This window comes from Triticum urartu, chromosome 3, assembly GCF_003073215.2.
Source record: "Triticum urartu cultivar G1812 chromosome 3, Tu2.1, whole genome shotgun sequence".
Lineage (NCBI taxonomy): Eukaryota > Viridiplantae > Streptophyta > Magnoliopsida > Poales > Poaceae > Triticum > Triticum urartu.
This window is the reverse complement of record NC_053024.1, coordinates 392,955,817-392,982,724: the sequence shown is the minus strand read 5'-3', so window position 1 is coordinate 392,982,724 and position 26,908 is coordinate 392,955,817.

Sequence of the window (26,908 nt, the reverse complement as noted above, 5' to 3'; positions counted from 1 at the left end):
TAAAGGACGAAGAGAGGAAGAAGCATGCCGTGATCCAAGTTTGCGTGCATGACTTATGCTTGGTCTACCACATATGCCATGCCGACGTTGAGTGCCGGGATTTTAAGGACTTCCTCGGGAGCAACCTAGTCAAATTTGTTACTGTAGACTTTGGTAACGACAAGGAAATCCTGGGTCAGATAGGCCTCATTGTAGGCAACCCCTTCGACCTCCAGAAGAATCGGCTGGTGCCCTCTCGTCAGCCTTCAATGCTGACCCTGGCAGGAGCCATGGTTCATCCTTCAAACGGTAAACTGGTGAAACCTCCATACACGTTTCATCGTCATGCATGGCAGCGGAATGTACTAGATATAGACCACATCCACTACGCTGCAATGGATGGGTACCTTTGCTTCAATATCTACAAGGGTTGGATGAAGAGCAACAGCCAAGTGTGCGGTTCAAGCAAAGAAGTATCGGCCAAGAGGAATAGGGACAAGGACGAAGTCGAGGACATGGACGAGGACTCCGAGTAAGGTGGCAGTGTCATTGCTCATGGTGGTTCTAAACTTCTAATGCAGTGTCTACCAGATTAGTTGCATAGTTTAATTTCAGGTGTGCTTAGTTTAATTTGAGGGGTGTGTTGTGCTGAGCCCCCAGCAGAACTATGCTATGTTTCTTCTCATTACTTTAACTCTTCAGTATGTACATACTACTAGTATTTCTTTAATTGAATTTAGCACCCCAATTAAGCACGTACTAGCTTTTTTAATAGTACTATATGCATAATTTGGCGATGAGCGCTCTCTATATGTACCACCTTTTTTTAATTTCAAGTTTTGCTCCATGGCGCAATCCATCGATAGTACTACTGTACAAAAGTATACATTTTTTAAAAGGCTAGAGTATTGTTCATCACATATATAGCCAGTTAAATTCTCAACCTAGAATGACGTGCATGCCATGTAGTAAACCGATACGGAGGAAGTATAGTAAAAATGAGGTGATTTTACCGAGCGATCGGTGGGGGAGCATGGCCTGTCATACGGTCCCACGTGTCATGATGTACCAAGGCGATGCGCGTGTCCCTCTTGAGGCAGAAGCGATACTAGTACATGGTTTGAGATGATGGCGAACCGAAGTGTGAAATAAGGGTTGCTTCGTCCGTCTGGGAAAGTGCGGCATTGTGATTTGACGTCTCATTGCTCATTACTACTACTGGGCCGGTACGAGTGGGGTGCGTCCCCCTGCTGTTCTAAACTGTTATTTGGTGCTTGACACGTCAACCCGGTTGCTATATGTCCCACATGTCGGCGACAGGAAGTACAAAATTCATGAAAGGGAGTGTCGACGGAGGAGTATACTACTATAGAATTCATGAAAGGGAGCGACTTAGTTTTGGAAAAATCTGTTTTTACGGAGTACGTACCCACTAGGGTTTATAGGGCTCATCTAAAAAACATTCGTTTTTCCGTTTGATAAGTCTCAATTCTACTATACTAGTAGTAGTACCATTACATGTTGGATTTCGAGGTGCGTTAGATCACCCGACGCAAGCAGTGTCAAGAGGAAACTAACCAATGCATGTACAAGTTCATGGAAATTTAGTGGTCATTCATGCATTCGTTCTAATTAATGCCTCGGTAAACACAACTTCTAGAGAAAAACGAGCGTACTAATTACTTGTGCAAACTATGAAATTAATTCAACCACCCACCGTCTACCTTGGTTGGAGAGATTTTGAAATTGAGCCATAAACTGGAAAGGAGGGAGTAGTAACTTTTGTCTCGATTACTATTTGTGGCCTTGTATAGATGCAAAATGTATTTTTTTATAGTGGCCTTGTATAAGTAAATGGAGGGAGTACTAACCAAAGTACGTAGTAGGGACGAGGAGTAAACGGAGGGAGTAGTAAAATTTTCTCCTCGGGCTGCGAGCCACCGCGCGCATGGGCGAGGGAGCGAGCGTAAGGCATGGTAAGCAAGCTTCACCTCATCCTGCGAGCTACCGCGCCCGTGGGCGGGGGAGACGGCGTACTAAGCAAGCTTCTCCTCGTTCTGCGAGTTGACGGGACACATCAAAAGTACTCCAGTGTATAGAGCCTTGCCTCTAAGGTAGGCCCCACATGGTTTGCCTCTTTTTTTAATTTAACATAACGCGTCAAGTCGCAATTTGTTTGTTCACCCGTGGTAGACGATCCTCCATCCACCAAGTGGACAACCAGTACACGTGCCAAATTACCACGTGGGATGCCTTTTTCGTACAGAAATGAGCTCCACCGTGTACCCGCGCGGGTGTGGTTGGGAATGAGACGGGAGTACGTGCGCCATGCGTGCACCTCTTCTCTTCGTGCACGTCCCCCACCTACGTGGGTGTGTGTGAGAGAGATACAAACCTAGACATAAAGCGCCGTCCATCCCCATGCCTCCGCCCAGTCCGACCACCAGTCACCACCATGCCCCACTCCTCCCCGCCTTATCTCTCGTCTTTCTCCCTCCATTTTTATATACAAGGGGCCACTATCAAAATTACAATTTGCAGATATACAAGGCCACCAACACTAATCGATGCAATATTAATGGTGTTTGCCTCGTGGTACTAGCCAAGGAGGACATTAATTATCCCTTGCATGCATGCGGGAGTTTGTAAAAAAATGCATCTTGATGTTCTGTGCAATGCACGGGCATCTTGCTAGTCCATGAAAACAACACATGGCAAAATTCCACGGCGAACGAGGGATTTGAATCTGTTTGGAGGGGCTGTTTGGATCTTGCCCGGGGTAGCCAAAATATTGGTGACTACTTCGCCATGGCCGACACCGGCTCGAGTTCATCCTAACACTGCCCTCTTCTGTGGAGCCCATGGGGGGTCAACATAGGTCCTCGCAACAAAAGGATCCGGCAAGACACCAGCTGTGTACGCCGGCGTCGCCTCCGCGGTGGCCTTCATGGGACCCAAGCGGCGGCGGCCTCCCGTGTTCTACTTCTCCTCGATGATGGCGGTGGACGCGGAGGCGTTGGCCACCGACTCGCCGCTCTCCGCGCGCCCGGCTTCTGTCGCTGCTTGCATGGCGCGGCCGCCGGCATGGGAGTCTCGGCCACAGAAACGGGAGACGCGGTACGAGGCGGCGGCGTGGACGGCAGCAACGACGCCCATGCGCCGCTCCTCGTCGAGCTGGCCTGGACCGGCGAGTTGCTGAACCGCGTGCCGGCTTGGGGCGACAACTGGCTCCATCGAGCGAGGGGAGGGAGGTGGATCAGCGAGCTGCATAGCTCATATCCGGCGGGCTACCCAGCCAGCTTGGATGCGGAATAACTACTCTTCGTAAGCCATTGTAAGAGTGGACAAAATGGTAGAGGAGATAGGGGAGCGTCGGAGGTGTGCGATTCTTGGTCGGCGTTTGGCCTCGTTTAAATAGGAGATTAAATAGACGGCGGACGGGAGGAGCTCGGCCGGCGTTGTGTTTAACGCTGGCCCGGTCATGAACAGACGTGTGTCCAGAGTGGGTTTCTTGGCTTCCACACGGGCGGGTTTCATGGAGGCATTGGAATGCGGCATGGAGGCGTGTTCAGCCGGGCGTGCCGCGAGTGGCGCCCTCGACTCTGACCTAGGACACCGCGCCGTTCTTCCACTGACGTGTGGGCTCTTTGGGTGCATGGGCTACATGTCAGTGACCCAACGCAGGCAGCGCACAGCAGAGGAACCTTTGGTGGGCCAGGGCGGTCAGAAGCGGGCATTTCATAAACCAATGATTGTTCATTGAGTGTGACGTCATCTTTTTCATGTAGATAAGCCTACTATGTTGATAGCCCGTTTGATACGTTGTGATTCATAAAGACCGCTGCAAACATCAATGTTATGCTTATGACAGATAAGATTGATTAATACCCATAACAATCCATGTCCTTAACAAAGGGTTCTTGCACGTATAGGTTGAATGTGTGTCTTGCGTCGTGTGTTGTGTGCATGCAGGCGTGCGAGTGTTGCATGCGTGCAAGGGTACGTTTCAGTGTTGCATGCATGGGTGCGTACGTGCGTGTGTTCGTGAGTGCATGTTTACGTGTCAGTGTTGCATGTCAGCATGCATGCGTGTGTACGTGCGTGTCTTGCGTTCGTGCATGTGTACGTGCGGGGTGAGGCTACACGTCAGTCGACTGACTTTTTCATCTCTGGTCATTAGATTTTCCAGCCATTGGATATGAAATCAAGGGCCTCCAGTTTATCATCAAACTCCACCGGAGGCATAGCAGTCAGGTTAGTGGCGATACTTTTAGAGGGTTAGGATTAGTTGTCGGATCAATAATTAACATACACTATGGATTATAGAAGTTAGAGTATCTAGTGTTTTCTTCTGAGTTCAGCAGGTTTAACCCCGTCTGTCTTATGAAATTCAGAGATCAGTAGCGCATGGAGCTTACGTTACGTTGCCACCTTCCAATCCCGGAGTTCCGCCAAACACATCCGCCGAACCGCCAGCTTCCCCAGCACGCCACGAGCCGGGCTGGGGGCCGGCCTCCGCCCTGCCCAAGAATTCTCCCTGACTCCCGGCACATCTCCGCCGGTATTCCACCGCAAACAGAGGGAGGCGGGGCCGAGCTTTTTCTCCAGGGACCCCCACCCCACCGCCCAATTAACGCCCCCAACCGTCGGTGGCTGCCAACCAGAGGTCTCACGACTTCGAATACCCGCCGACCACTATTTTATTACCATTTCTGTCCTTCATATACGCACTGACGGGTGGGCCCTATGGTAATGTGCGCTGCTGAGTGTGGGCCGTTTGACTGGTCAATTGATCGTGTTATCAACAAATTACGGAGCTGTATGGTGAGCCAGTGACCGTACGATCACCCTAAAATGTACTCCTATTTTATTAACACAGTACAGACTCAAACTACCATTTCTTTCTTTCATATACGGGCTGACAGGTGGGCCCCACGGTTACACGCCCCGATGGTGCAACACTAGTTGCGCCGCGTGGAACATTTGACTGGTCAATTGATTGTGTCATCAACAAATTACGGAGTTGTACGGGTGAGCCAGTGACCGTATAATCATGATATGTATTTGTTTAACACGGTACAGACGCAAGGGCTCATATATATGCGCAAGCACTCACCGCCATAAAGTGCACACACGCGAACCCGACCCCTATGAGCACCTTCAAGAGAATGGGCCAGCATATATGATCTTAAGATTTTACGAAGTCGCCATAGGTGCCTCGTAGTCGAGTGGAACGTCTCCTCCCACTGAACGTACGTTGCCAGAAAATACTGAAATTAACACAAGATAAATGCGAGCACCGGGACTTTAACCTTGGTGGGCTCGAGAAACCACTATCCTCTAACCATCCAACCACATGTTGGTTAGCACGACAAAATGTATGCGGTGACCGTGATGAGCTTATTCTGAAGTCCAGTGACCATATCGTGCTTTCGCTTCAAATACAATGACCGTAAGTGTCATCAACAAAATACGGAGCATGCATCAAATGCAAAGTCCGTCAGTGTCATCAACAAAATATGGAGACGTATCGTGAGCTAGATACCGTTGTACTATTGTATATGCTTATTCTCTTAGTGGCCGATTGCGTGTGTGGTGTGGTGGGCACATCATTTTTAGTTGTGGTGGGTCAACATGAAGACTCATGGGTCGGTTCCATCCTGCGCCACATATAGGTTGGACCGAGACGTGTTATACGAAGACCCATGTGGAGGACTCGGTGTACAACATGAAGCTACTAGAGTCGCGGAGGACTCTATCCCCACTGGTGATAAGCCGACTATATATGATTTGTAACCCTAGGCCCTTAGTATGTTATACAAGCTTGGGGGCTAGTTCGTCGATAGTATCCACACACGCACAATGCCTGGTATTCACATGTACTTTGTACACCCCCTATCACTAATATACAGTACCAGGAGTAGGCTCTTTCTTCAACTGCAATTGAATTCTAGCATGTGGATGTGTTTATTTCATACTATTGATCCATAGAGTGAGAGCGGTTTGAAATACAGGCAATGGATGCTTTTGCAATTCATATATAAACATTAATTAGTGCACTCCATGTTGTTAGTGTGAAGAACTTTATACATTTGTCACTTGCATGGATACATTCCAAATTGCTAGCTACGAAATAGAATACATGTCGAATTCAACATAAAGGGGGTTTCGAAGATTCGAATTCATAGGAAGTGCATTCATCTATTTGAACTCAAGATAATGGCATTTGTAAATTAGATGTAAAAGGGGGCATCAATCTTTGTTGTGAGTTTGAACATGCTATATATATATATTCATACGCATATCTAACTTTTTTGCAACCAAGGAGATTATATGTGGAACCATGCATGAACTGAGGTAAGTTGCATATTTTTTAATATATACCCGTGTACAATGTATATTCAAATGTACCCCCTCCATTCCAAAATAATCGTAGCTTTAGGATTTTCAAGAGTAAAGATTTGTGAAGTTTGACAAATCCTGAGAGTTCAATTCAAGAGAACCGAAAACGTTAATGCTTCTGCTCCCAAATATTGAACGAAGCGCCAAGTAAGCCTCTGTTCACCTGAAACCGCGCGAGACTAATGTTTTGGTGGTAGGAAATTACTGTCCTGACTCTGGCCCGTGTAGCCTATCGGCCCGATGCCCAAAGGTCTAAACCGGGGTAGGTTTGTAACTTCACCAAGACGCTAGAGAAGCATTCATGCGCCGTGGGCGCCTACCCATGCGCTTGGCCGAAATCTATCCCGCCCACATTTGGGACACCTGACATGACTGTCCTACCCCCAACCTGCAATATGTCCGAAATTTTAGATGGGGAAAGTTTGTAACTTTCCCCAAATTTCAAACAAGCGCGTCTCAAACCGAAACATTGTTCCCCCTTAGTTCCCCGCCTCCCTCCATTTCCCCATTCATACTCCATGGGCGCGAAAACACCCTCTCCACCAGCCGCGAAACCCCAGTCTCCTCCGTCCTCCACCCCACAGCGGCCAATCCACCGCCGCCCTCCTCCATCACGCCGGAGCCGGTACCCCGACGTCGTCGTCCAACGCAACCGCAACCGCAACGCCCTCAAGGACTTAGCAGCTGAAGCCGAGGCAGAGCTGCCTCCACGACGCCGACGCCGACGTGCGCCATACCAGAACCACTCCGACCACGCCGTCCTGCGCCTCACTACTGCGGCTCCACTATCGCAACCGTCCACCGCACCGGAGTTGTTCCCGCTACGCCGTCGTTCGCCGCCTCGGATCTGCTTCCCCGCCGCCGATAGACGGCCACCGCACCACACTCAACAACTTGGCCATGGGTTCGTCCAAGGCTCCACCGCCCTCCACAACTTCTGGTTTCCGGTGAACAACAAGAAGATCATCGGAAAAACAGAAGGAGGACACAGCACTGCCAGCAGAAAGAGGTACTCCTCTTCCCATATTCGTGCGAATCTTACGTCTCCGCTCAGACCGTATTCATCCCACGAAAGAAACTAGTTGAGCGCTTCTTACTGCATCTTCTTCATGATACTAAATGCACAAGGTTTCCTCCCTTTTACTATTTCACCTTTGCTAGAGGTCAGTAGCCCACCTGGATTTTTTAATTCAGGCTCAGTCGAACCGCAATTAAAAGAAGCAGCACCCGCTTAGGCGCGTGGAGCACCTAGTCTGCCTGCTCCCCGGGGAAGCGGGGTGTGGGGCGCAGGAGCTACTTGCGCCCGATCTGGAGATCGGCGGGGCTTGATTGGATGGCTGGGGGGGGCGGTGCCAAGCACGGCAGTGTGGTGAGGTCGAGGGGAGGGTGCAGGCAGGGGAGGAATACTGGGCTACTGGTCGCTGGCGTTTCGAGGAAGATCATCAACACTGACTGGCTGGAGGTAGATGAAGGCGATCTACCCGTTCTTTGTACATCGGACGGTGCAGAAAAAATGGACTAACCTATTTGCTTTCAGTCGACTATTATTTTCATAGAATCCTGTAGTAATTTAGTGTGCCATGCATGTTGTAGAGCTATCATATGTCTCCCGTCATTTATTTCTCACCGACCTGCTATCTGCTACCTTTACACTATACTAATTGTGCACACACTTCACCCATACTCACACTATTGTTTTTTTATGCATGGGCATTTCAGACTCTGACGCAGTGTTGATGAATGCAGAAAAGAAAAGACAGAAGTCGCTCCAGTGTAATTCGAAGATAAGCACTAAGCGTTCCAGCGCTCTAACGGGTGAAGTGTCAGCAGTTGGAGACAGTAAATGTAGCTGTGCAATTGATGATCTCAATTGCCACACACAACCATCCCAGGTGATTGCTTTAACTTCGCGCTGTCAAATGTGGTTGCATGTTGCATATGGTGTCTAGCTTGTATTGCTTCCAATTTGGTTAAATTGCATCTGCTTACTTTACACATTATACCTTTGATAATGACATGCCTTCCTGTTTTCGATACATACTACATATGTCTATTAACCATGTTCATATATCAAACTAATGCTCTTTTGTATCCCTCGTCGATCACTTATGATGAGACAGTCACCTGGGTGGGTTACTATGAGACCCCATACTCGTTTAAAGAGTGCAGTGTCATCCTCCCAACATGATTCTCAAGAAACAGCAAGGCTAAATGAAGATAGTCAACGTAGCTCTCTAGTTGATCACCGCAATTCCCCCACACCACCATCGCAGGTGCTTGCTCTTACTTGGCAGTGTGATATGTGGTTGCATGTTGCATACGGTGTCTAGCTTGTAATGCTTCTAATTAGGGTAAATTGTATCTGCTTAGTTTACACACTATACCTGTGAATATGACATGCCTTCCTATTTTTGGTACACACTACATCTATGTGTTAACCTTGTTCTTACATGAAACTACCTCTCTTCTATATCCTGCATCAATCACTTACAATGAGTCACCTTTATTTGTTGCATATTGCATATTATTTCTAGCCTGTTGCCATGTATTGCTTCTAATTTGGTCAAATACATTTGTTAGGGCACCCTTTTAATTTGGCAGAGTGATATTGGTTTCATATTTCATATGGTTTCTAGCTTGCATCGATTCTAACAAGTTCAAGCACCTTGTGCTTAGTTTACACTTTATACATCATACATGTCAATATGTCACGCCGTCCTGTTTTTCATACATATTCCATCCTCCTATCATGCGGCTGCCTTACATGAAAGTAGTGTTCGTCAGTATCATGCATCAATGAGTTCTGAATAGCAAATTTTATTCCTTTTTCTTGTGGGTTTGACTTGACAAGGAAAAATCAAGAAAGAGGAAGGAAAAGAGTAAGGAAGGCGATGATGGTGGTCCTCTGCAGCAACGTAAACGGAGCATCTGTACCGATTCTCCTTGTACTGATAGTGCATTACAAGGTCCAAGTCTCCGCTCCCCTACTCCACCATCCAAGGTGCTTGCTCTAACTTGACAGTGTGATATCTGGTTGCATGTTGCATATGGTGTCTAGCTCGTATTGCTCCTAATTAGTGTAAACTGCATCTGCTTAGCTTACACATGATACATGTGAATATGACGCGCTTTCCTGTTTTTGGTACATACTATATCTGTCTATCACACCATGTTCTTACATGAAACTACTCTTCTTGTGTATCCTGCATCAGTCACTTATGATGGGAAACCTTTAAGTTGGCAGTGTGATATTGGTTTGCGTCTTGAATATGATTTCTAGCATGTATTGCTTCTAGTTTGATGAACGCCACCTATTACGAGACAGTTTTAACTTGGCAGAGTGATATTGATTGCACCTTCCATATGGTGTCTTGTAGTGTTTCTAATCCCTTTTTCTTATCGGTTTGACTTCACAATGCAAAATCATTACAGCTGAAGGAAATTAGTCCGGCAGTGGATGATGGTGGTCCTTCGGAGCAACTCAAATAGGGGGTCTCTACAGATTCTACTCCGCCATCCTCCCAACAAGATTCTCAAGATAACACAAGGCTGGACAGTCAACGTAGCTGTGTAGATGATGACTCCCCTACTCCACCATCATAGGTGCTTGCTCTAACTTGTCACTATTATATGTGGTTGCATGTTGCGTATGATGTCTAGCTTGTATTGCTTCTAACTTGAATTGCATCTGCTTACTTTACACATAATGCCTGTGAATATGACACGCGTTCCTGTTTCTAGAACATACATGTACATGATGAGCACATCTCCCCTACTCCACCATCACCGGTGCTTGCCCTTACTTGGAACTGTTATACGTGGTTGTGTTTTCCATATGATGTCTAGTTTGTATTGCTTCTGATTATGTTGAATTGTATCTGCGTAGCTTAGAACTTATACCTGCAACGATTACTTACCCATAAGACACGCTATCGTACGTGTGAATATGAAATGCTATCTTTTTTGTATATATTCCATCCTCATATCCTGCGCTTGCCTTACATCAAAGTAGTGTTCATCTGTATCATGCATCAACCAGTTATGCTGAGCTAATTTTATTCATCTTCTTGTGGTTTTGACTTCATAAGGCAATATCAGAAAATAGGAAGGAAAAGAGTAAGTTAGGGGATGTTGGTGGTCCTCTGCACCGACGCAAATAGAGACTCTCTAGATTTGCCACTGCTACTGCTAATGAAGTTGAAGTCCCAGGTCTACATGATGAGTTCATCTCCTGTACTCCACCATCGCAGGTGCTTGCTCTAAGTTGACAGTGTGATAATTGGTTTCATGTTGCATATGTTGTCTAGCCTGTATTTCTTCTATTTTGATTAAATTGCACCTGCTGAGTTTATATGTTATACATGTGCATATGACATGGCTTTCTGTGTCTAGAATACACTACATTTATCTATAATACCATGTTCTTACATCAAAGTACTGCGGTTGTGTATCCCACATCAGTCACTCATGATTGGACGCTTTTAACATGGCAGATTAATAGTGGTTGCATCTTGCATTGATTTATACGTTGTACTGCTTCTAATTTTTGGAATTGCCACTTATGACAAGACACTTTTAACTTGGCAGAGTAATATTGGTTGCATCTTTCATATGGTGTCTAGCTTGCATTACTTCTATTTTCTTGAAAATCCTTCTGCTTAGTTTGCACATCGTAGCTGTGAATATGTCATGCCGTCCTGTTTTTCTTACATATTCCATCCTCATACGGTTGTCTTACATCAAAGTATTGCTTGTCTGTATCATGCATCAATGAGTTCTGAAGAGTGATTTTATTCTTTTGTGTTGTGGGTACAGCTTGACATGGCAACGTCAAAAAAGAGCAAGGAAAATAATATAGTAGGGAGTGCTGTTACTCGTCCGGTGAAACAGAAAAGGTTCTGCCGTCGAGATTCTGCTGGTACTTATAGTGCAGTAGAAGGTCCAAGTCCACCGGCTAAATCTACAAACACAGTATCACCTGCTCCACCATATGCAGCATCCGCTTCAACTGTACCAGCATCTCAACCAGCTACTCGTTCGTTTGCTCCGGAACTGGCCAGTTCCCAAGCTGCCTTCACACCTAACACTACTTCCGAAGCACTGCTGACACAAAGGACTTGGCAAGATCAGATGAACCTCATGAGCATCAACACCAAGACGGTACCTGACCGAGTCAAGTTGCAGTTGCATGCTCCTTTTTATGTACTCTCATAGTTTGATGTACACTAATACTTTCCATATTCATTGTTGAACTAGCACCACGGCGCAAGCGGAAATAGACATCAGGGATACTGCCTGACAGATTAACAAAATCTAAAGGAGGAAGAATGGAGATCCATTTTGAGGCAGGTTTAAAAAGGCCACATGATGCTACAGAGTCAGCCAAGTTAGTATCAGAGGCAGCCGTTGCCGTTAGGTGTCATGCACGTATCCTCCCAACGTGGATCCAGTACAGGAATGAGAAAGACAGTATCCAGTTTAACACCTTCCTTGACCATTTATCCATAAGTAATGTTATTCATCGCAATTAGTAATATTGTCTTGCTCTGTCCCATACTTTCTAGCTTCCTCCTAATAAGACTCACATTCTTTTTTCAACAGATGAGGTTCAAGTTGGATCCGAAAGATGATGCAACTAGACAAGCATGCACTCATGTTTTTCAGTCTGCTCTGCGATAGTATCGGTACCACCTTAGAAAATCTCACTTTCAAGGCAAGGCTAACAATGAAATCACCCAAACATCTCCAGTGGAATATATTACAGATGAAGACTGGACAGCCCTCGTTAAACACTGGTCTGATCCAAAGTATCAGGTAGGCTATATGTATTTGATCAGACCACATATTGAACTTGCATTTATGTATGTGCCTTACAAGTGTATCTTCTTCTAGGCTAACTATTTGAAGAACAAAACCAACCGTTCTAAAGTGAAATTCCAACAGACCACAGGATCTCGTATGTATATTGCACACTGCGAGGCTCTTGTAAATAGCTGCTACTTCCTTCTTTTTTTGTGCCATATTATCGTATCTATATTGACTTGTTCGAAATACAGAGGAAATCCCATGCAGACCAAAAAGAACCTGAACCGAATGCAGTGCAAATCTTCAAGGATTGCCACACCAGCAAGATGAAGGGCATGAGCACACCAGTTCAAGCCGCTGTTGTAAGTCCTTGCTCCTGCTGCCTTGAACTGATTGGTACTGTGATGTGTTCATTTAACTACTTGGTTTGCAGCCAATGTCAGTTACTCTGTTCACTTTTATTCACAGTTGTCTTAACGTATCATTTCACCTTACATGGTTTAAAATAGATGAAGGATATTCTTTTGGTCTTGATCCGTAATCTAGTTGTTATGTTCACGTACGCACACAATGATAAAATAGCCTGTTTGTTATATATCTGTTTGCCCATGATATGAATGATGTCATACTATGTTCATCCTACTTTAAACCATGTCTCTTTATCCTTAGATGTCAACGAATGTGAGAAATAGACAATACAGTAGGCATGCTACATGGACATATGTTCCGAAAGTGATTTTATTATGTAGTTGGCACTACAATAAATGCTAATGTATTACAGTAGTTCACCAAAATAAGTTATGTATAAACGTTTAACCTACTTTGTTTGTTTTTGTCTCATTAGTAACTTATCTGGTACACTAATCTACAATTTCAAACTTTCAGGAAGCTATGGAACAAATGATTGAACAGCCACAACCACCTGAAGGTGACGAGGCTACTACAGGCACAATGTCACCTCTTGCTGCAGTGCGTCAGGATCTCTCCACTAACAGTGCAAAAAGCACCTTCCTGCGTAATTCTGGGTTGGTTGTCAAGGTAACCTCGTCCAAATCGCCTACTGAACAAAATCTTCCTGCTAGACAGAGTGATATATCTGTGCTCCAGACACAAGCCCAATCCCTAATGGACGTTGTTTCGGAAACAAGAATAGTGGTTGAGAAATGTCGTCAAGATATGAATGGTTTTGAAACCAGACTATCAGACATTCGCTTCGTTGTTCAAGAGCAATGGCAGAAAAAAGGTGGAGATCGTGCTGCTCCATCAGATTCTACAGCCTGAAACATTAGCACTCAGGTCAAATAATCTGTGCTTCTATACATCTGATGGTGCTTTTATCTGGAAGGACTGTAAACTTTATGCCAATAGGCCTTTTGTTGTATGGTTGGAATTTATTTTGTTGTGATACAACATTTATGATGCTGCCTCAGGCTGCAGTAACTACGATGCTATTTTTGTATAGTGTAGGTTTATCTTAGTGATGTAACCGGCCGAAAGCTTCGTAAGATCCCAACAAGCCAGCATTCGTTGGGCCCATTCCAATTGGGCTAAAAACGATTACGAGCCGAAATTGGCATGTAGCCCACTAAAAATATCTGGGCCTAAATCAGCATAAGCTTTCATATTTTTCTGGTAGGCCTGTGCCCATAGTGGGCCTTTAACAGGCCTAAACATAATCTGGGCCCTCAAGTAAAAATAGGCCGTTTACAGGTGTAAATATCTCGAGCCCATAAAATACATGGGCCTTTAATAGACCGAAAGTGAGATTGGGCCCTGATTGTGCCAAATAACCCACTGGACTTTAATAGGCCGAAATTCGAATGGGCCGTAAATGCGCCGACCTAATACACGGGCCTTTAACAGGTCGGAACTTCGGTTGGGCTAGATTATTGTCATTTCTATATGGGCCGTTAATGGTCCCGATATGACGTTGGGACACATATGGCCCATGGTTTACGTCCGGCTTTAACAGGCCGAAAATGACAACAGGCCAAAAGTGGCCCAAAGCTATAGTGGGCCTCTAACAGGCCGAATGTCAGACATGGCCGAATATGACCCAAATCCTTCACGGTCATTTATGGGCCGAAAGTTTTGATGGCCTGCAAATGGGCCCAAATGAAGCCGGACCTTTAACAGGCTGGAAATACACCGGGCCGTAATTCGGCCCAATTACTTAGAGGACTGTTAACGGGCCAGAAGTGACCATGGGCTGTGTTGATGACAAGTTTCGGACAGGCCGTTGACGGGCCGATTTGACAGAGAATGTTGGGCCTTTAGCTGGGCCGGCCCATTATGGTCGGCAGAATCTTGTGGGCCTTTAGCTGGCCCGGCCCATTATGGTCCGCAAAATCTTGTGGGCCTTTAGCTAGGCCGGCCCATTATGGTCTCAAAATCGTGTGGGCCTTTAGCTGGGCCGGCCCATTATGGTTCGCTAAATTTTGTGGGCCTTTAGCTGGGCCGGCCCATTATGGCCTGCTAAATCTTATGGGCCTTCGGTTGGGCCGGCCCATTCAATCTTTGTGGGCCACTTTTGGGCCGGTCCACGTGTCAACATATCATAGGCCCATCTCGCCCGTTGGATCCGTTAGCTATTAACAAGAATGTTGGAGAATTTTACACATGGAAAATCGACATTGGTCGTGGCTGTTAACGGGTTATCGGATCCAAAATCCGACCGGATAGCTTAACGGCGTTCCGTTGTGGTGGATGCCACGTGTCAGTCACCCTTGTCAAAAGCACTTCTGTGACGCGCGAGTTATCGTCATGGAAGTGGACACTTCCGTGATGATAATTTTGGCAATGTCATGGAACACTTCTACGACAACACAGGTATGACTATCTTGATTCTGTCATAAATTTGTCATGGATGTACATGCATGACAGAAAACGCGACCTACTGTGACAAACACGTATCATCACGGAAGTGTATTTTTTTGTCGTGATGCCTCGGAGTCTCAGGAGGGTCGGCCTCAGGCCCTGGGGCTCCCTCCCATGCCTAGTGGACAGCACTTAGCTCCGCGTTGGTGAGAAGACTTGAAGACTAGATTAGGTTCCGGACACGGCTTTTCATTTGCTTTCCGTAGTTGACTCACTTTCCCTTAATGAAAGTTTGCCTTTGGCGTTCCATGCCGATTTGATTCCCTCGCCTCTCACTGCATTTTTTCCGGCTCGAATTTGCGCGTGTTCTCTCTCTCTCGCATGCCTCACGAGGGGGCTAGGCAGGTGCCCTCGCGAGCATTTTTTTCTCCTTTCTGCCTTCTCGTGAGCCACCCTCATTCGAGCCCAAAAGCTGGCACACCTCTCCTAGTTCGTGCCCCTCGGGTACCGTGATACGAAGCACTACGTCAGGGCCAGGATGAACGGCAAATCTTTTAACACACTTCCTAATGAGTTTTTCACAGTTCCTGAGCGAATGCAGGCCACCAAGACATGATGGATGCTGGGAAATAAACGCATCACGACGAAGAGGACGTCCTGAGTATACCAGGCTAAGTTATCTTTGTGCAAAATAATGACACAGCACGAGAACAACACGCACACTGATATAACCAAGGAACCATAGTTCGATACACGCCCCCTGGGCCCATGCTGGTTTCATTCTTGATGCAGGAAAAGAGCAAAACAAAAGTAGCATTGCGGCGATCCGCGAAGACAGGCACCTAGCACTACCCCGAGCCTAGCCAGATCTTTCCTCACGCTTCACAGAGGTGCGGCGATGAGACGACCCACTGCCGCCTTCAAAACATGTGCGGCGGCTGGTCATAGCCGCCACTGCTGGAGCTGTTGCCAGAGGAAGAGTCGCCGTAGCTGGACGAGACACGATCGCCGCGGAGGGCGGGCTCGCCCTCGTCCTCGTCGCAACCGTCCCCAAGGCCGAGTACCTCCTCACTGTCGTTCGCCTCGGGGCAGCACCCGATGCGACGACCTTCTTCCCCAAACACCCTCACATAAAGGGTCGATCCACCATCATACCTGAAGTGGAGGGTGCACCGCCTGCCCAGGCCGCGCGTGCGGGCGAATATCTGCCAGCCGCGGGCCAGGGCTATGTTGCCCGCGGCAGAAGTCTCGACCGCAACCCAAGAGGCCTTGCTGCAGCAGCCATCTGCCTGCAGCCAGAGTCCGCCTGGACCAGAGGCCGGCAGTTTGCCGGCAAAGAAGCGCGGAAGTTGGAGCCAGTTGCCGGCTGGGTTCTCCGACCAGACGACGAACTCCGGTGACACCTCCACCATGTGGAAGCACGGACGATGAGGCCGCGCCACCATGGCATGCCTCCCCTCATCAAATGGACCGCCATGGCTGGAATGACCCACTCCACGTGCTGTGGTGCCGCCTCGACAATGGGCCACGGCGGGGGTCACGGCATGCTTGCACAGGCGGCCACGGCCGCGCTTGGGCGCCGGGGAGCCGGGTCCATTGCGAGGGGCCTTCCCCTTCTTGGCGGCGGGGAACTTCCTACGTGGTGCCATGGGTGTCACTTCAAGTGATGGAGCGAGGAGAAAGGAGCAAGCAAGCAAGGAAGAGATGGGCAACGGGGGCTCCGCCCCCTCCCCATTTAGAGCAAGAGAAGGCCAACTGGCGTCTCCCATGATCGCAGGTAATGACGGTTTTCCTTGCATGTCGCAGGGAATTGTCAAGTCATGCCATTGCCGAGGCAACATGGGGAAGCGGAGACGCCCACGTCCAATCAACCGCCACGTGTCAACCAAGGCCGCAGTCCTTGGGGGCCCGCGGCGCTCCGTACTTGGCCCTTGGCTTTGCCGCGAAGCCAAGCCCGAGCGCACCTTGGGCCCGGGGGCTACTGTCGGCGTTCTGGCAATGGGGGTCCCCAGACTTGCCTGCCTGCGGCCCACGGCATGTGTTGGAGATATTACTACTAGACGTAAACCGGCGAGGAGTAGCCGGATTAGCATCATGAAGATTAGAAGCCCATGAAGACGTATAGATGATGGCGCTTTACGAAGGCCCAAGGCCCAGAAGCGAGTTAGGGCCTGTAGATGTAAACCGACTTAATCATGTGACTTGCTTTGTAAGATAGGAAGTGTGGAGACCGAACCGGACACGTTTATGATCCGGCTTCGGGACTCTGTAAACCGGCGGGCGTCAACTTGTGTATATAAAGGGACGAACCAGCAACGGTTGAGGGACGAACAACAACTCGAGAGCTAGACAAAGCGGATTCGCTCCCTGGCCTTCGAAACCCAAGCAATACCAATCACAACTAGACGTTGGATTTTACCTTCATCGAAGGGACCGAACTAGTATAAACTCTCTGTGTCCCCTTGTCCGGTTTAACCCCTTTAAGCTAACCCGCTGCGATGGCTCCACGACTAAGTGCTTTCACAAGGACATCTGCCGTGACAAACCCACGACAGTTGGCGCCCAGCGTGGGGCTATCGCACAATGGTTTGAGTTCTTGAAGGGCAGCTTTGATGGACTCAAGGGATACGCGGCGGGCCAGATGACGAAGAGTCGTCGCGGCAAGCTCTACATCGACAATGCAGGATGGGGTCCCGAGGCCGATTCAATTGAATAAGGGTACTGGGTCCCCTTTGGTGGGATTCACGTCTTCATCGGCAAGATTGGCGAACCGGCCCCTGAGGCGGACACCTGCACCGACATCGTCGAAATGGCTTAGCGTGCAAGTTCTTCGCCGGTTCAGCCCATGACGAAGCATGTTTTTGTCGGTGCCATCCATGGAGCAGAATACGTGGACGGACCGGCGTCCGAAGGATAAACCATCGTCTGCTCCGATGATGCGTCTTCTAGAGAGATGAATCACTCTATCAGTTGCAGGATGGCCGGATTACTGGTGGATCCGAGGGCAACAGTATTCCGGACTCCCCTGATCTGCCAAACTGGGACGCTATCTTCATGGCCGGTACACAGTCGGCACCTCACTCATCAACTGCTGCAGCAATACTCTCCGGTTCAACAACGGCCACGCCGGCAGGGGCAGGAAGCTTTGCGCCGCCTCCGGCTCAAGTCCTGTCTGACTTGTTCGACACTTTGGCAACATTGATGGCCGTAGAGCTGGATGCAGCAGCCCAGGATTAGCACAACGCGGTGATTGCGAAGGTGAAAGATCAAATAGCTTAGGCTAAAGCGGACCTAGCGACAGAGAACGCCAGGATGGCTACAGAATGCGCCGAGTAGGAAGCTCAGGCCTACCGGATTAGACTGGATCAGAATGCTTCCGAAGAAGTCATGAGAAGAAGGTACCGATCGCATCTCCCGTCGGGTTATGAGCCACGAAATCTCTTCAACGCACCAGGAGCAGGAGCTAGTAACCAGCCAATATAGAACCGGGCGGAGGCACCAGGAACAGGAGCGCCGGTTTAACCGCGCACGATGGACCCGCCTCCTCAGAACAACGTTGTGCCGCAGTATGTACCAACACCTCTCGGGCATTATTCCAACCCGTTGAACAATATCGTTGCCGCCGCTTCACGCCTGGCAGCCCTTCCAACCGACGGCGAATCACCAGTTGCGATTGAGGCACGTCGGGCCAGAGATCTCCTTCAAACGACGCTAAATCAGCAGTAGGCATATTCACACAGTCGTGAGAGGATTCATTCCACCCCCGTCCGAGCCGGAGCTATAGCAGACACGTTGAGGATGAACCGGCTGTGTCAAGCAGTGCACGCCGCCGTAATTCGCTACGAGGACACAACCCGGCAGGGGGAGGTGCTAATGCACATGATGTTGTGGATCACGGCCGCGCGTGTCGGGAGGCTGAGTTAGCAGCTCGACACGGAGCGTGCCAACATACGCCGGTTCACCCTACCGCTTCAGTAGAACCAGGGGTGATATTTAGTTCCTTAGGGGTGCCGTGTCTCACCCCCGCTTTGCGTAATGTGAGATTGCCCAAGGATTTCAAGGGACCTCGTAAGGTGCCAAATTACACCACCGATTTACAACCAGAGGCATGGGTTGAAAGCTATGAGATGGCAATGGAGATGTTATATGTGGATGAGGCAGTGTGTGCTAAATACTTCACCATGATGTTGGAAGGAACCGCTCGTACTTGGTTGAAGAGCTTACCAACTAACTCTGTCGGATCATGGGCCGAATTAAAGCACAGGTTTATCCAGAACTTCAAAGATACTTGTAAGCAGCCCATGTCAATCGTGGATCTGGCCGCTTGTGTCCAAGAGGAGGGGGAGTCCACGAGCCATTGGGTCAAGCGAGTCTCATCGCACTCATCGGATCGTATCAATGCAGATACCGCAGTACTAACGTTGGAGGGCAATTGCCGTTTTTTGCCGCTCAAACAGAAGTTAGGAAGGCTCAAACGTCACTGCAATGATATGTCAATGCTCATGGCCGCTTTGGTTAAGTACGCTGATTCAGATAATACCAAGGACCCGGACTCAGAGGAGGAAAAATCAGCGAAAGGGAAGAAGAACGGCAACGCCAAGGGCCAGCAGCATAATCCGGCAGGACACGGGAACAGTGGTAAGCGCAAGGCTGACAACAGCTTGGACTTTGTCGCTAACACCAATGCTCAGGAGAATGGCCAGCGCCGCAAGGGCAAGCAGCCCCAGAGGGGCGGAGGTTCAGGCCCCAATTTGGAGCGCCTGTTAAATCAACCCTGTCCAAAGCATGGATCAAAGGAGAAGCCAGCATCGCATCTTCTGAAGGACTGTTATATCATGCGGGATTTTAAGAACTCCAATATGTTCCAGTATAATAATGGCCCGCCTGGCGGTTCAGGAGGTGGTTTCCATGGGCCGGGTTACAGAGGTGGCAGTTCCGGTTCAGGATTTCAAGGCAATCAAACTGGATACTTCAATCAAGGGCACCAAGGCAACCAGGGAGGCTACAACCATCAGGGGAACCAGCAACAGTAGCAGTCAGGTTATCAGAGCAATCCTAAGCAGTTAAATAGTGGGCAATATCATGTCTTCACTACTAGCTTGTGTAAGCATGATCAGAAGCTTCACAAGAGGGCAGTAAACTCTGTTGAACCGGGAGTGCCTCGGTATCTACGTTGGTCTGAGCAACCCATTTTGTGGAGTAGAGAGGATCACCCACCCCGGGTTGACAATCCGGGTCACTTGGCCCTAGTAGTGGCCCCTCAAGTTGGGGGATATAAGTTCACTAAAGTGCTCATGGATGGGGGAAGTAGTATCAACATTCTATATTATGATACATTCCGCCGAATGGGGTTGACAGATAAGAATCTTAAACCGTCAAATACCGTTTTTCATGGTGTGGTGCCTGGTAAGTCCGCATATCCAGTGGGCAAGATAGCCTTAGAGGTGGATTTTGGAGATGATTATGATTCAAGGTCAGAAACATTGACTTTTGAGGTGGTGAAAATCAAAAGTCCGTACCACGCCCTGTTTGGGCGGCCGACTTATGCTAAGTTCATGGCAAGGCCGTGTTATGTTTATCTACAACTTAAAATGCCAGGTCATAAGGGGACTATCACAGTACATGGAAGCAGAAAGATCGCTTTGGAGTGTGAGGAAGGTGATGCGGCTTATGCTGAGTCGGTTTGTGCCACGGAGGAGTTGAAACTCTATAAGGAGCAAGTTGACCCGGCAGATATGACCTCTTTGAAAAAGCCGACTACAGAACATGATCTGGCGTTGAAGTTCAAATCGGCTACAGACACTAAGATGGTTGATTTTGTTCCTGGTGATTCATCCAAACAGTTCAGTATCAGCGCTAACCTGGATCCCAAATAGGAAAGCGCACTCATCGAGTTCATCCGTGAGAACCGGGACATCTTTGCATGTAAACCTTCTGACATGGCAGGTGACCGAGGGAACTCGTTGAGCACACACTTAACATTGATCCTAAGTTTAAACCAGTCCGGCAGTTTCTCCGCGCGCTTCAATGAAGAAAGGCGTAAGGCTATCGGTGAAGAGGTAGCTCGGTTGTTGGCTGCAGGGTTTATCGTGGAGGTCTTTCATCTAGAGTGGTTGGCTAATCCGGTGTTGGTTCTTAAGAAAAACGGCACTTGGCGTATGTGTGTAGATTACATAGACTTGAACAAAGCTTGCCCTGCAGACCCCTTCGCCCTCCCTCGTATTGATCAGATCATTGATGCTATGGCGGGTTGTGACCATTTGTGCTTTCTAGATGCTTACTCTGGTTATCATCAGATCAAAATGGCAGTTAAGGATCAAGAGAAGACAGCCGTCATCACTCCCTTTGGAGCCTTCTGCTATGTCTCTATGCCCTTTGGGCTTAAGAGTGCCCAGGCGACTTACCAACGCTGTGTTCAGAATAGTCTTCATAAGCAAATTGGGCGTAATGTTCATGCATATGTGGATGATATTGTGATAAAATCCAGAAAGGAGGAAACATTGATAGATGATTTGAGGGAGACCTTTGACAACCTCCGGGTTTACAAGATGATGCTCAATCCGGAAAAGTGTGTATTTGGTGTCCCAGCAGGCAAACTCTTGGGATTTCTGGTGTCGAACAGAGGTATTGAGGCTAATCCGGAAAAAATATCAGAAATAACATCTTTGGCTAAACAGATGTGTGTCAATGACGTTCGACGTTTGGCCGGTCGGATTATGGCTTTGAGCCGGTTTATCAGTCGTCTTGGGGAGAAGGCTACTCCTTTATATCAGATGTTGAAGAAAACATATAATTTTGTCTGGAGTGAAGCGACTGATAAAGCGTTTGAGGATCTGAAGAGGCAGCTCGTTGAACCGCCTGTGCTTGCAGCCTCGATCGATAAAGAACCATTGTTGCTATATGTGGCTACTAATGCCCGAGCTATTAGCGTGGCTATTGTGGTGGAGCGCAAGGAAGCTAGAAAGGAGTATCCGGTTCAACGGCCGGTTTATTATATCATTGAGGTGCTCATTGAATCAAAGCAGAGGTATCCACATTGGTAGAAGCTGGTATATGGAGTGTTTATGGCAAGCCGGAAGCTTAAACATTATTTTCAGGGCCATCCTATCACCATGGTCAGCTCAGCCCCTCTGGGAGATATTATTCAAAACAGAGAAGTAACTGACCGGATTGCCAAGTGGGCTATTGAGCTTCGCCCTCACGGGCTCAAATATATACCTTGCACAGCGATCAAATCCCAAGCACTTGTGGACTTCATCAATGATTGGACAAAGTTGCAGGCACCAGAGGAAAAGCCATATAATACATACTGGACTATTCACTTTGATGGGTCCAGACAGTTGGAGGGCTCGGTGGCTGGAGTCATACTAACTTCCCCACGAGGTGACAAGTTTTGTTATGTCCTCCGTTTAATGTTCCCTTGTACTAACAATGCAGCTGAGTATGAGGCCTTGTCCATGGTCTTCGGAGGGCTAAAGAAATGAAATTAAGCCAGGTTAAGTGCTTTGGCGATTCAGATCTGGTGGCTCAACAAGTGTCTGGCACTTGGGATTCTAAAGACCCACTCATGGCTGCATATCGGCGAGAGGTGGACGCAGTGGCTGGTCACTTCAAGGGTTATCAGGTGGACCATATAGACCAGCGCAAGAACGAAGCGGCGGACGCTTTAAGTCTCCTTGGTTCTCAGCGTAAATCGGTTCCACCAAATGTCTTTCTTGATGTCTTGCATAATCCGTTAGTCAAGGTACCAACTGTGGAAGAGTTGGCTATTCCTGATCCGGAGGCTCAATTGGTGGCGGCTTTGCATGTCATACCAGATTGGACAATCCCATATTTGGCTTCCATGAACCAGGGCGAGTTACCATAGGATGAAGTCTCGGCCCGACAGATAATCCGGCGTTCCAAGTCCATGACCATAATCAACGGGGAGTTACACCGTTACAGCGTCTCAGGAGCAATTCAATGTTGTGCTTCTCCTCAAGAGGGTTGTGAGATTTTGCGTGAAATCCATGAAGGGGATTGTGGTCACCATGCCGGTTCAAAGTCCTTGGTTGCTAAAGCTTTTCGCCACGGTTTTTACTGGTTAACAGCTCATGGTGATGCGGAGGATTTAGTCAAGAGATGTGACGGTTGTCAAAAATTCGCCCGCTGTGCTCACATTCCGGCTCAGGAGTTGAGGATGATTCCAATAACTTGGCTATTTGCGACTTGGGGGCTTGATATGATTGGACCCTTCAAGCGATCCAAGGACAAAAAGACCCACCTGTTAGTGGAAGTTGATAAATTTACCAAATGGGTGGAGGCAGAACCAGTCAGTAAGTGTGAAGCGGCCACGACAGTTAAATTCATCAAAAAGGTGATATTCCGGTTTGGCTTTCCACATAGTATTATAACTGATAATGGTACTAATCTATCAAAGGGGGAGATGGAGGAATTTTGCCAACGTGAGCACATCCGGCTTGATATAGCATCGGTGGCTCATCCCCAATCTAATGGTCAAGCAGAAAGGGCAAATCAAGAAATTTTGAGAGGTATTAAACCCCGGCTTATGGTTCCTTTGAAGCGGACACCGGGTTGTTGGGTGGAGGAATTACCTTCTGTATTATGGAGCATCAACACTACACCTAACAGATCGACGGGTTACACACCTTTCTTCATGGTTTATGGAGGGAAGGCGGTTCTCCCTAGTGACATTCGTCACGATTCGCCCAGGGTGGCAGCTTATGTTGAAGCGGATAATGAGACAGCACCTCAGGATTCTCTGGACCTGATAGATGAAGAACGTGATCTTGCAGCAGCACATTCGGAGATTTATCAACAGGATCTCCGACGATATCATAGCCGCCGGGTTAAGACCAAAACCTTTCAAGAGGGCGATTTGGTGCTCCGGCTCATTCAGGATCAAGCTGATATGCACAAATTATCCCCACCTTGGGAAGGACCTTTTGTGGTCAGCAAGAATCTGCACAACGGGTCATATTACCTCATTGATGTTCGAGAGCACCAAGACTCACGTAAATCGGAGGAGGAGACCAAGCGGCCATGGAACATTGCTCTTCTTCGTCCTTACTATACTTGAGCCATAGGCTCTACATATGTACATATTTATGACGATGTATATATTATATAATAAACCGTAGCCTCCATTAAAGCAGGGTATCTGTTCTTTTTACATCATGTGTGTGCTTACAAGAGTTTTCTACTAACAAAGTGGAGTTTTTTGTTAATCCGGTCTCTGTAGCCGCACAGATATAAAGAAAATCATTAGGGGGCTTGGTCATATCTAAACCATAGCTACACCTCTTGATCAGTTTGAAACCACGAAGGGATATCACTAGGGGGCTTGGTTGTTATCGCAACATAGCTACACCTCTTGATAGGCGTTTAAGCCACAATGGACATTATGTGGGGCCAAAGAGAGTGTTGCACAAAGCACAAACTCAAACATGGGCACCCACTGAGCACATCTCACAAAGTTACTTGGGGGCTCTTTTTGCAAAGCAACAAAGAGTTTGAAAGGACCCTTGTAATTGGCTATCAAGCCACGGCTTGGAAGCCTGGTGTATTCACCTAAAACCCCGGGTTAACCTGCCTTCATCATGTAAGCCACTCCTGTCCAGGTAATCCTGGTATGACCCGCCGAATGCTTGACAAGTCAATATTTTATAGACCCTGAACTTGTCAAAGTTAAAACGATGATTGGTTAATTGGAGGCCCATCTTAAAAGGATTTGTTAAATGGTTTAACTCAGAGGCCTGGCAGCCCTTGAAAAGCCTCGATTTGGAGCCTGGCAGCTCGTAAAAAGCCTTGCATATTTCCTTTTTGACTCTTATTTGTTAAGGTTTTTTACTTTATAAAAGTTCATAATGTCTTCTGATAAACCGGTGTCCTTGACCCGGCTTGCCTTTCAACTACAAGTTGTCAGTACATGATCAGTTATAAACCGATGTTCGTTACCCCCGGTCTGGTTTGACTAAATCGCCAGTGCTATAAAGAAAACCTGGTGATTATTATATCCCGGTACGGTTTATTATCATAATCCGGAAATATAAGGATGGAGTTATTAATACTCTGGATTGGTGTTAACACCTTTTCAAACAAGCAGTTGGTCAACCAATGAGGTATTTTGCACATATTACTTTTTATACAACAACTTTGATCATTCATCTAAGTATTGTATATTTGTTGAGCATCATAACCTGTCCAGTGGTAAACCACTAGGACACTTGGCAAGTTTTTGTATTCAGGAACGAAACTCTTCCTGGGTTAAGGATAAATCGATCCCAAAAGGTAGAGCAAGTTTTCACATCAGCAAAGTGTCACAAAACATGCTCGATGGCATGACAGATAAAGGAGTTTTCTGCTATCCTATTACATGAAGCTTTCAAATGGCTCCAATTGAATAGTTGTTTTTAAGCATTGGCACACAATAGCTGGTAAACCGGCGGCCGGTTTAAGATGCTTCGTCTGGACGGTTTGATGTTTGAGGGTCAGTTGGTGCGACCACTTCTTCTTCATCCCTCCCTAGACGCTAGAAATCAATCGTCGACCAATCGATTCCAGTTAATGCTTGAAACACAACCTCTTCATGGATAAGGCTGGAAGGGTTAATATCAGGAGCGTAGGTATGCTTATGAATTGGAGGTACAGGTTCTTCAACTTCATGGATTTCGGCAGGTTGTCTCTTCCCTTCAGCGTTATAAGCCGGTTGGAAATGAGACAAGTCTGTGTCCTCTGCCAGTTTGCTGGCTACTGGCCACATTTCTTTGGTCATCCTTTGGAGGTCATCATTGTCGAAGTTGGAATCATCCTCCTTTATGCCTGGGTATCCTTTGATAATGCCCTCCGCTTCAAGATTAGGGATCCATGCCTTTGCTCTGATTAGTGCGGTTAATGCGCCAGCTCTTGCGGTTGCTTTCTTCAATTCAGCAATCCGGGCTGGTAACATGGCTAGCTTCTCAAGAGTTTCGTTTATCAGCGTTGGCACCGGTTTATTATACGCCGATGTGCAAATAGCCAGCTGCGACCCAGAGTACAGCTGTTCAATCAAAGTATATGCCGCTTTAAGCTTCATTCGCATATCAGTGCCGAGATGAGCGATGCGAGTGCCTGTCACGGTTTAACGTCAGCATTCTGATAAATGATAAGGTTCCATGAATTGCACAAAACACATAAGCAGCTACTTACCAAAGATGGCAGAAGTCATAGCGTTGATTTGCCGTTTCAAGCCAGCTAGTTCATCTACAACTGGTTTTAGGGCTGCCTCGGCGTCTTCAGCTCTTTTTGTTAAACCGGATTTTTCGGTTTCCCAGTCAACACGATTTTTGCTGAAAGATTCTTTCAGGTTTTGCATTGCGGCCAGGGCTTTGGTCAGCTCCTCTTTGGCTTTCGTAGCTTCTGCCTGTTGTGATTTCACATTCTCTTGCAAGTCAGCGTTTTGGGCATCTCTATTACTCAGTTCAGCCTGCAACATTGAAGATATGTCAAACAACAAGATATATATATATATATGTTCTAAAGTACAAAGTGTATAACAAGTTATGCACTTTGTACATGGGGGCTAATGTACGTCTGTTCAAAACGGACGCATGGATTAAAACCCGGATTAACCTGCCAAGTTAAATCGGCCTTTGGGAGCTATGCTGCCGAAAGTTATATAATTGCTAAAGGATGGGTCTTGGTTTTTATTAGTGACCTGACATTTTGAGGAGAGACTTAAAGTGCTACAAAGACCCGGTTTATGATTAACATCATAAAACGGCCCTTGGGGGCTACCTGGGCTAGTATTTCAACTTTGAATCAGCAAGCAAAGGGAGATGAAAATACCTCATATCGTTCCTTCATCAAATTCACCAAACCGGCTTCATAGTCACGGTTTGCGTGCAAATGGTTTAAAAAGCCGGAG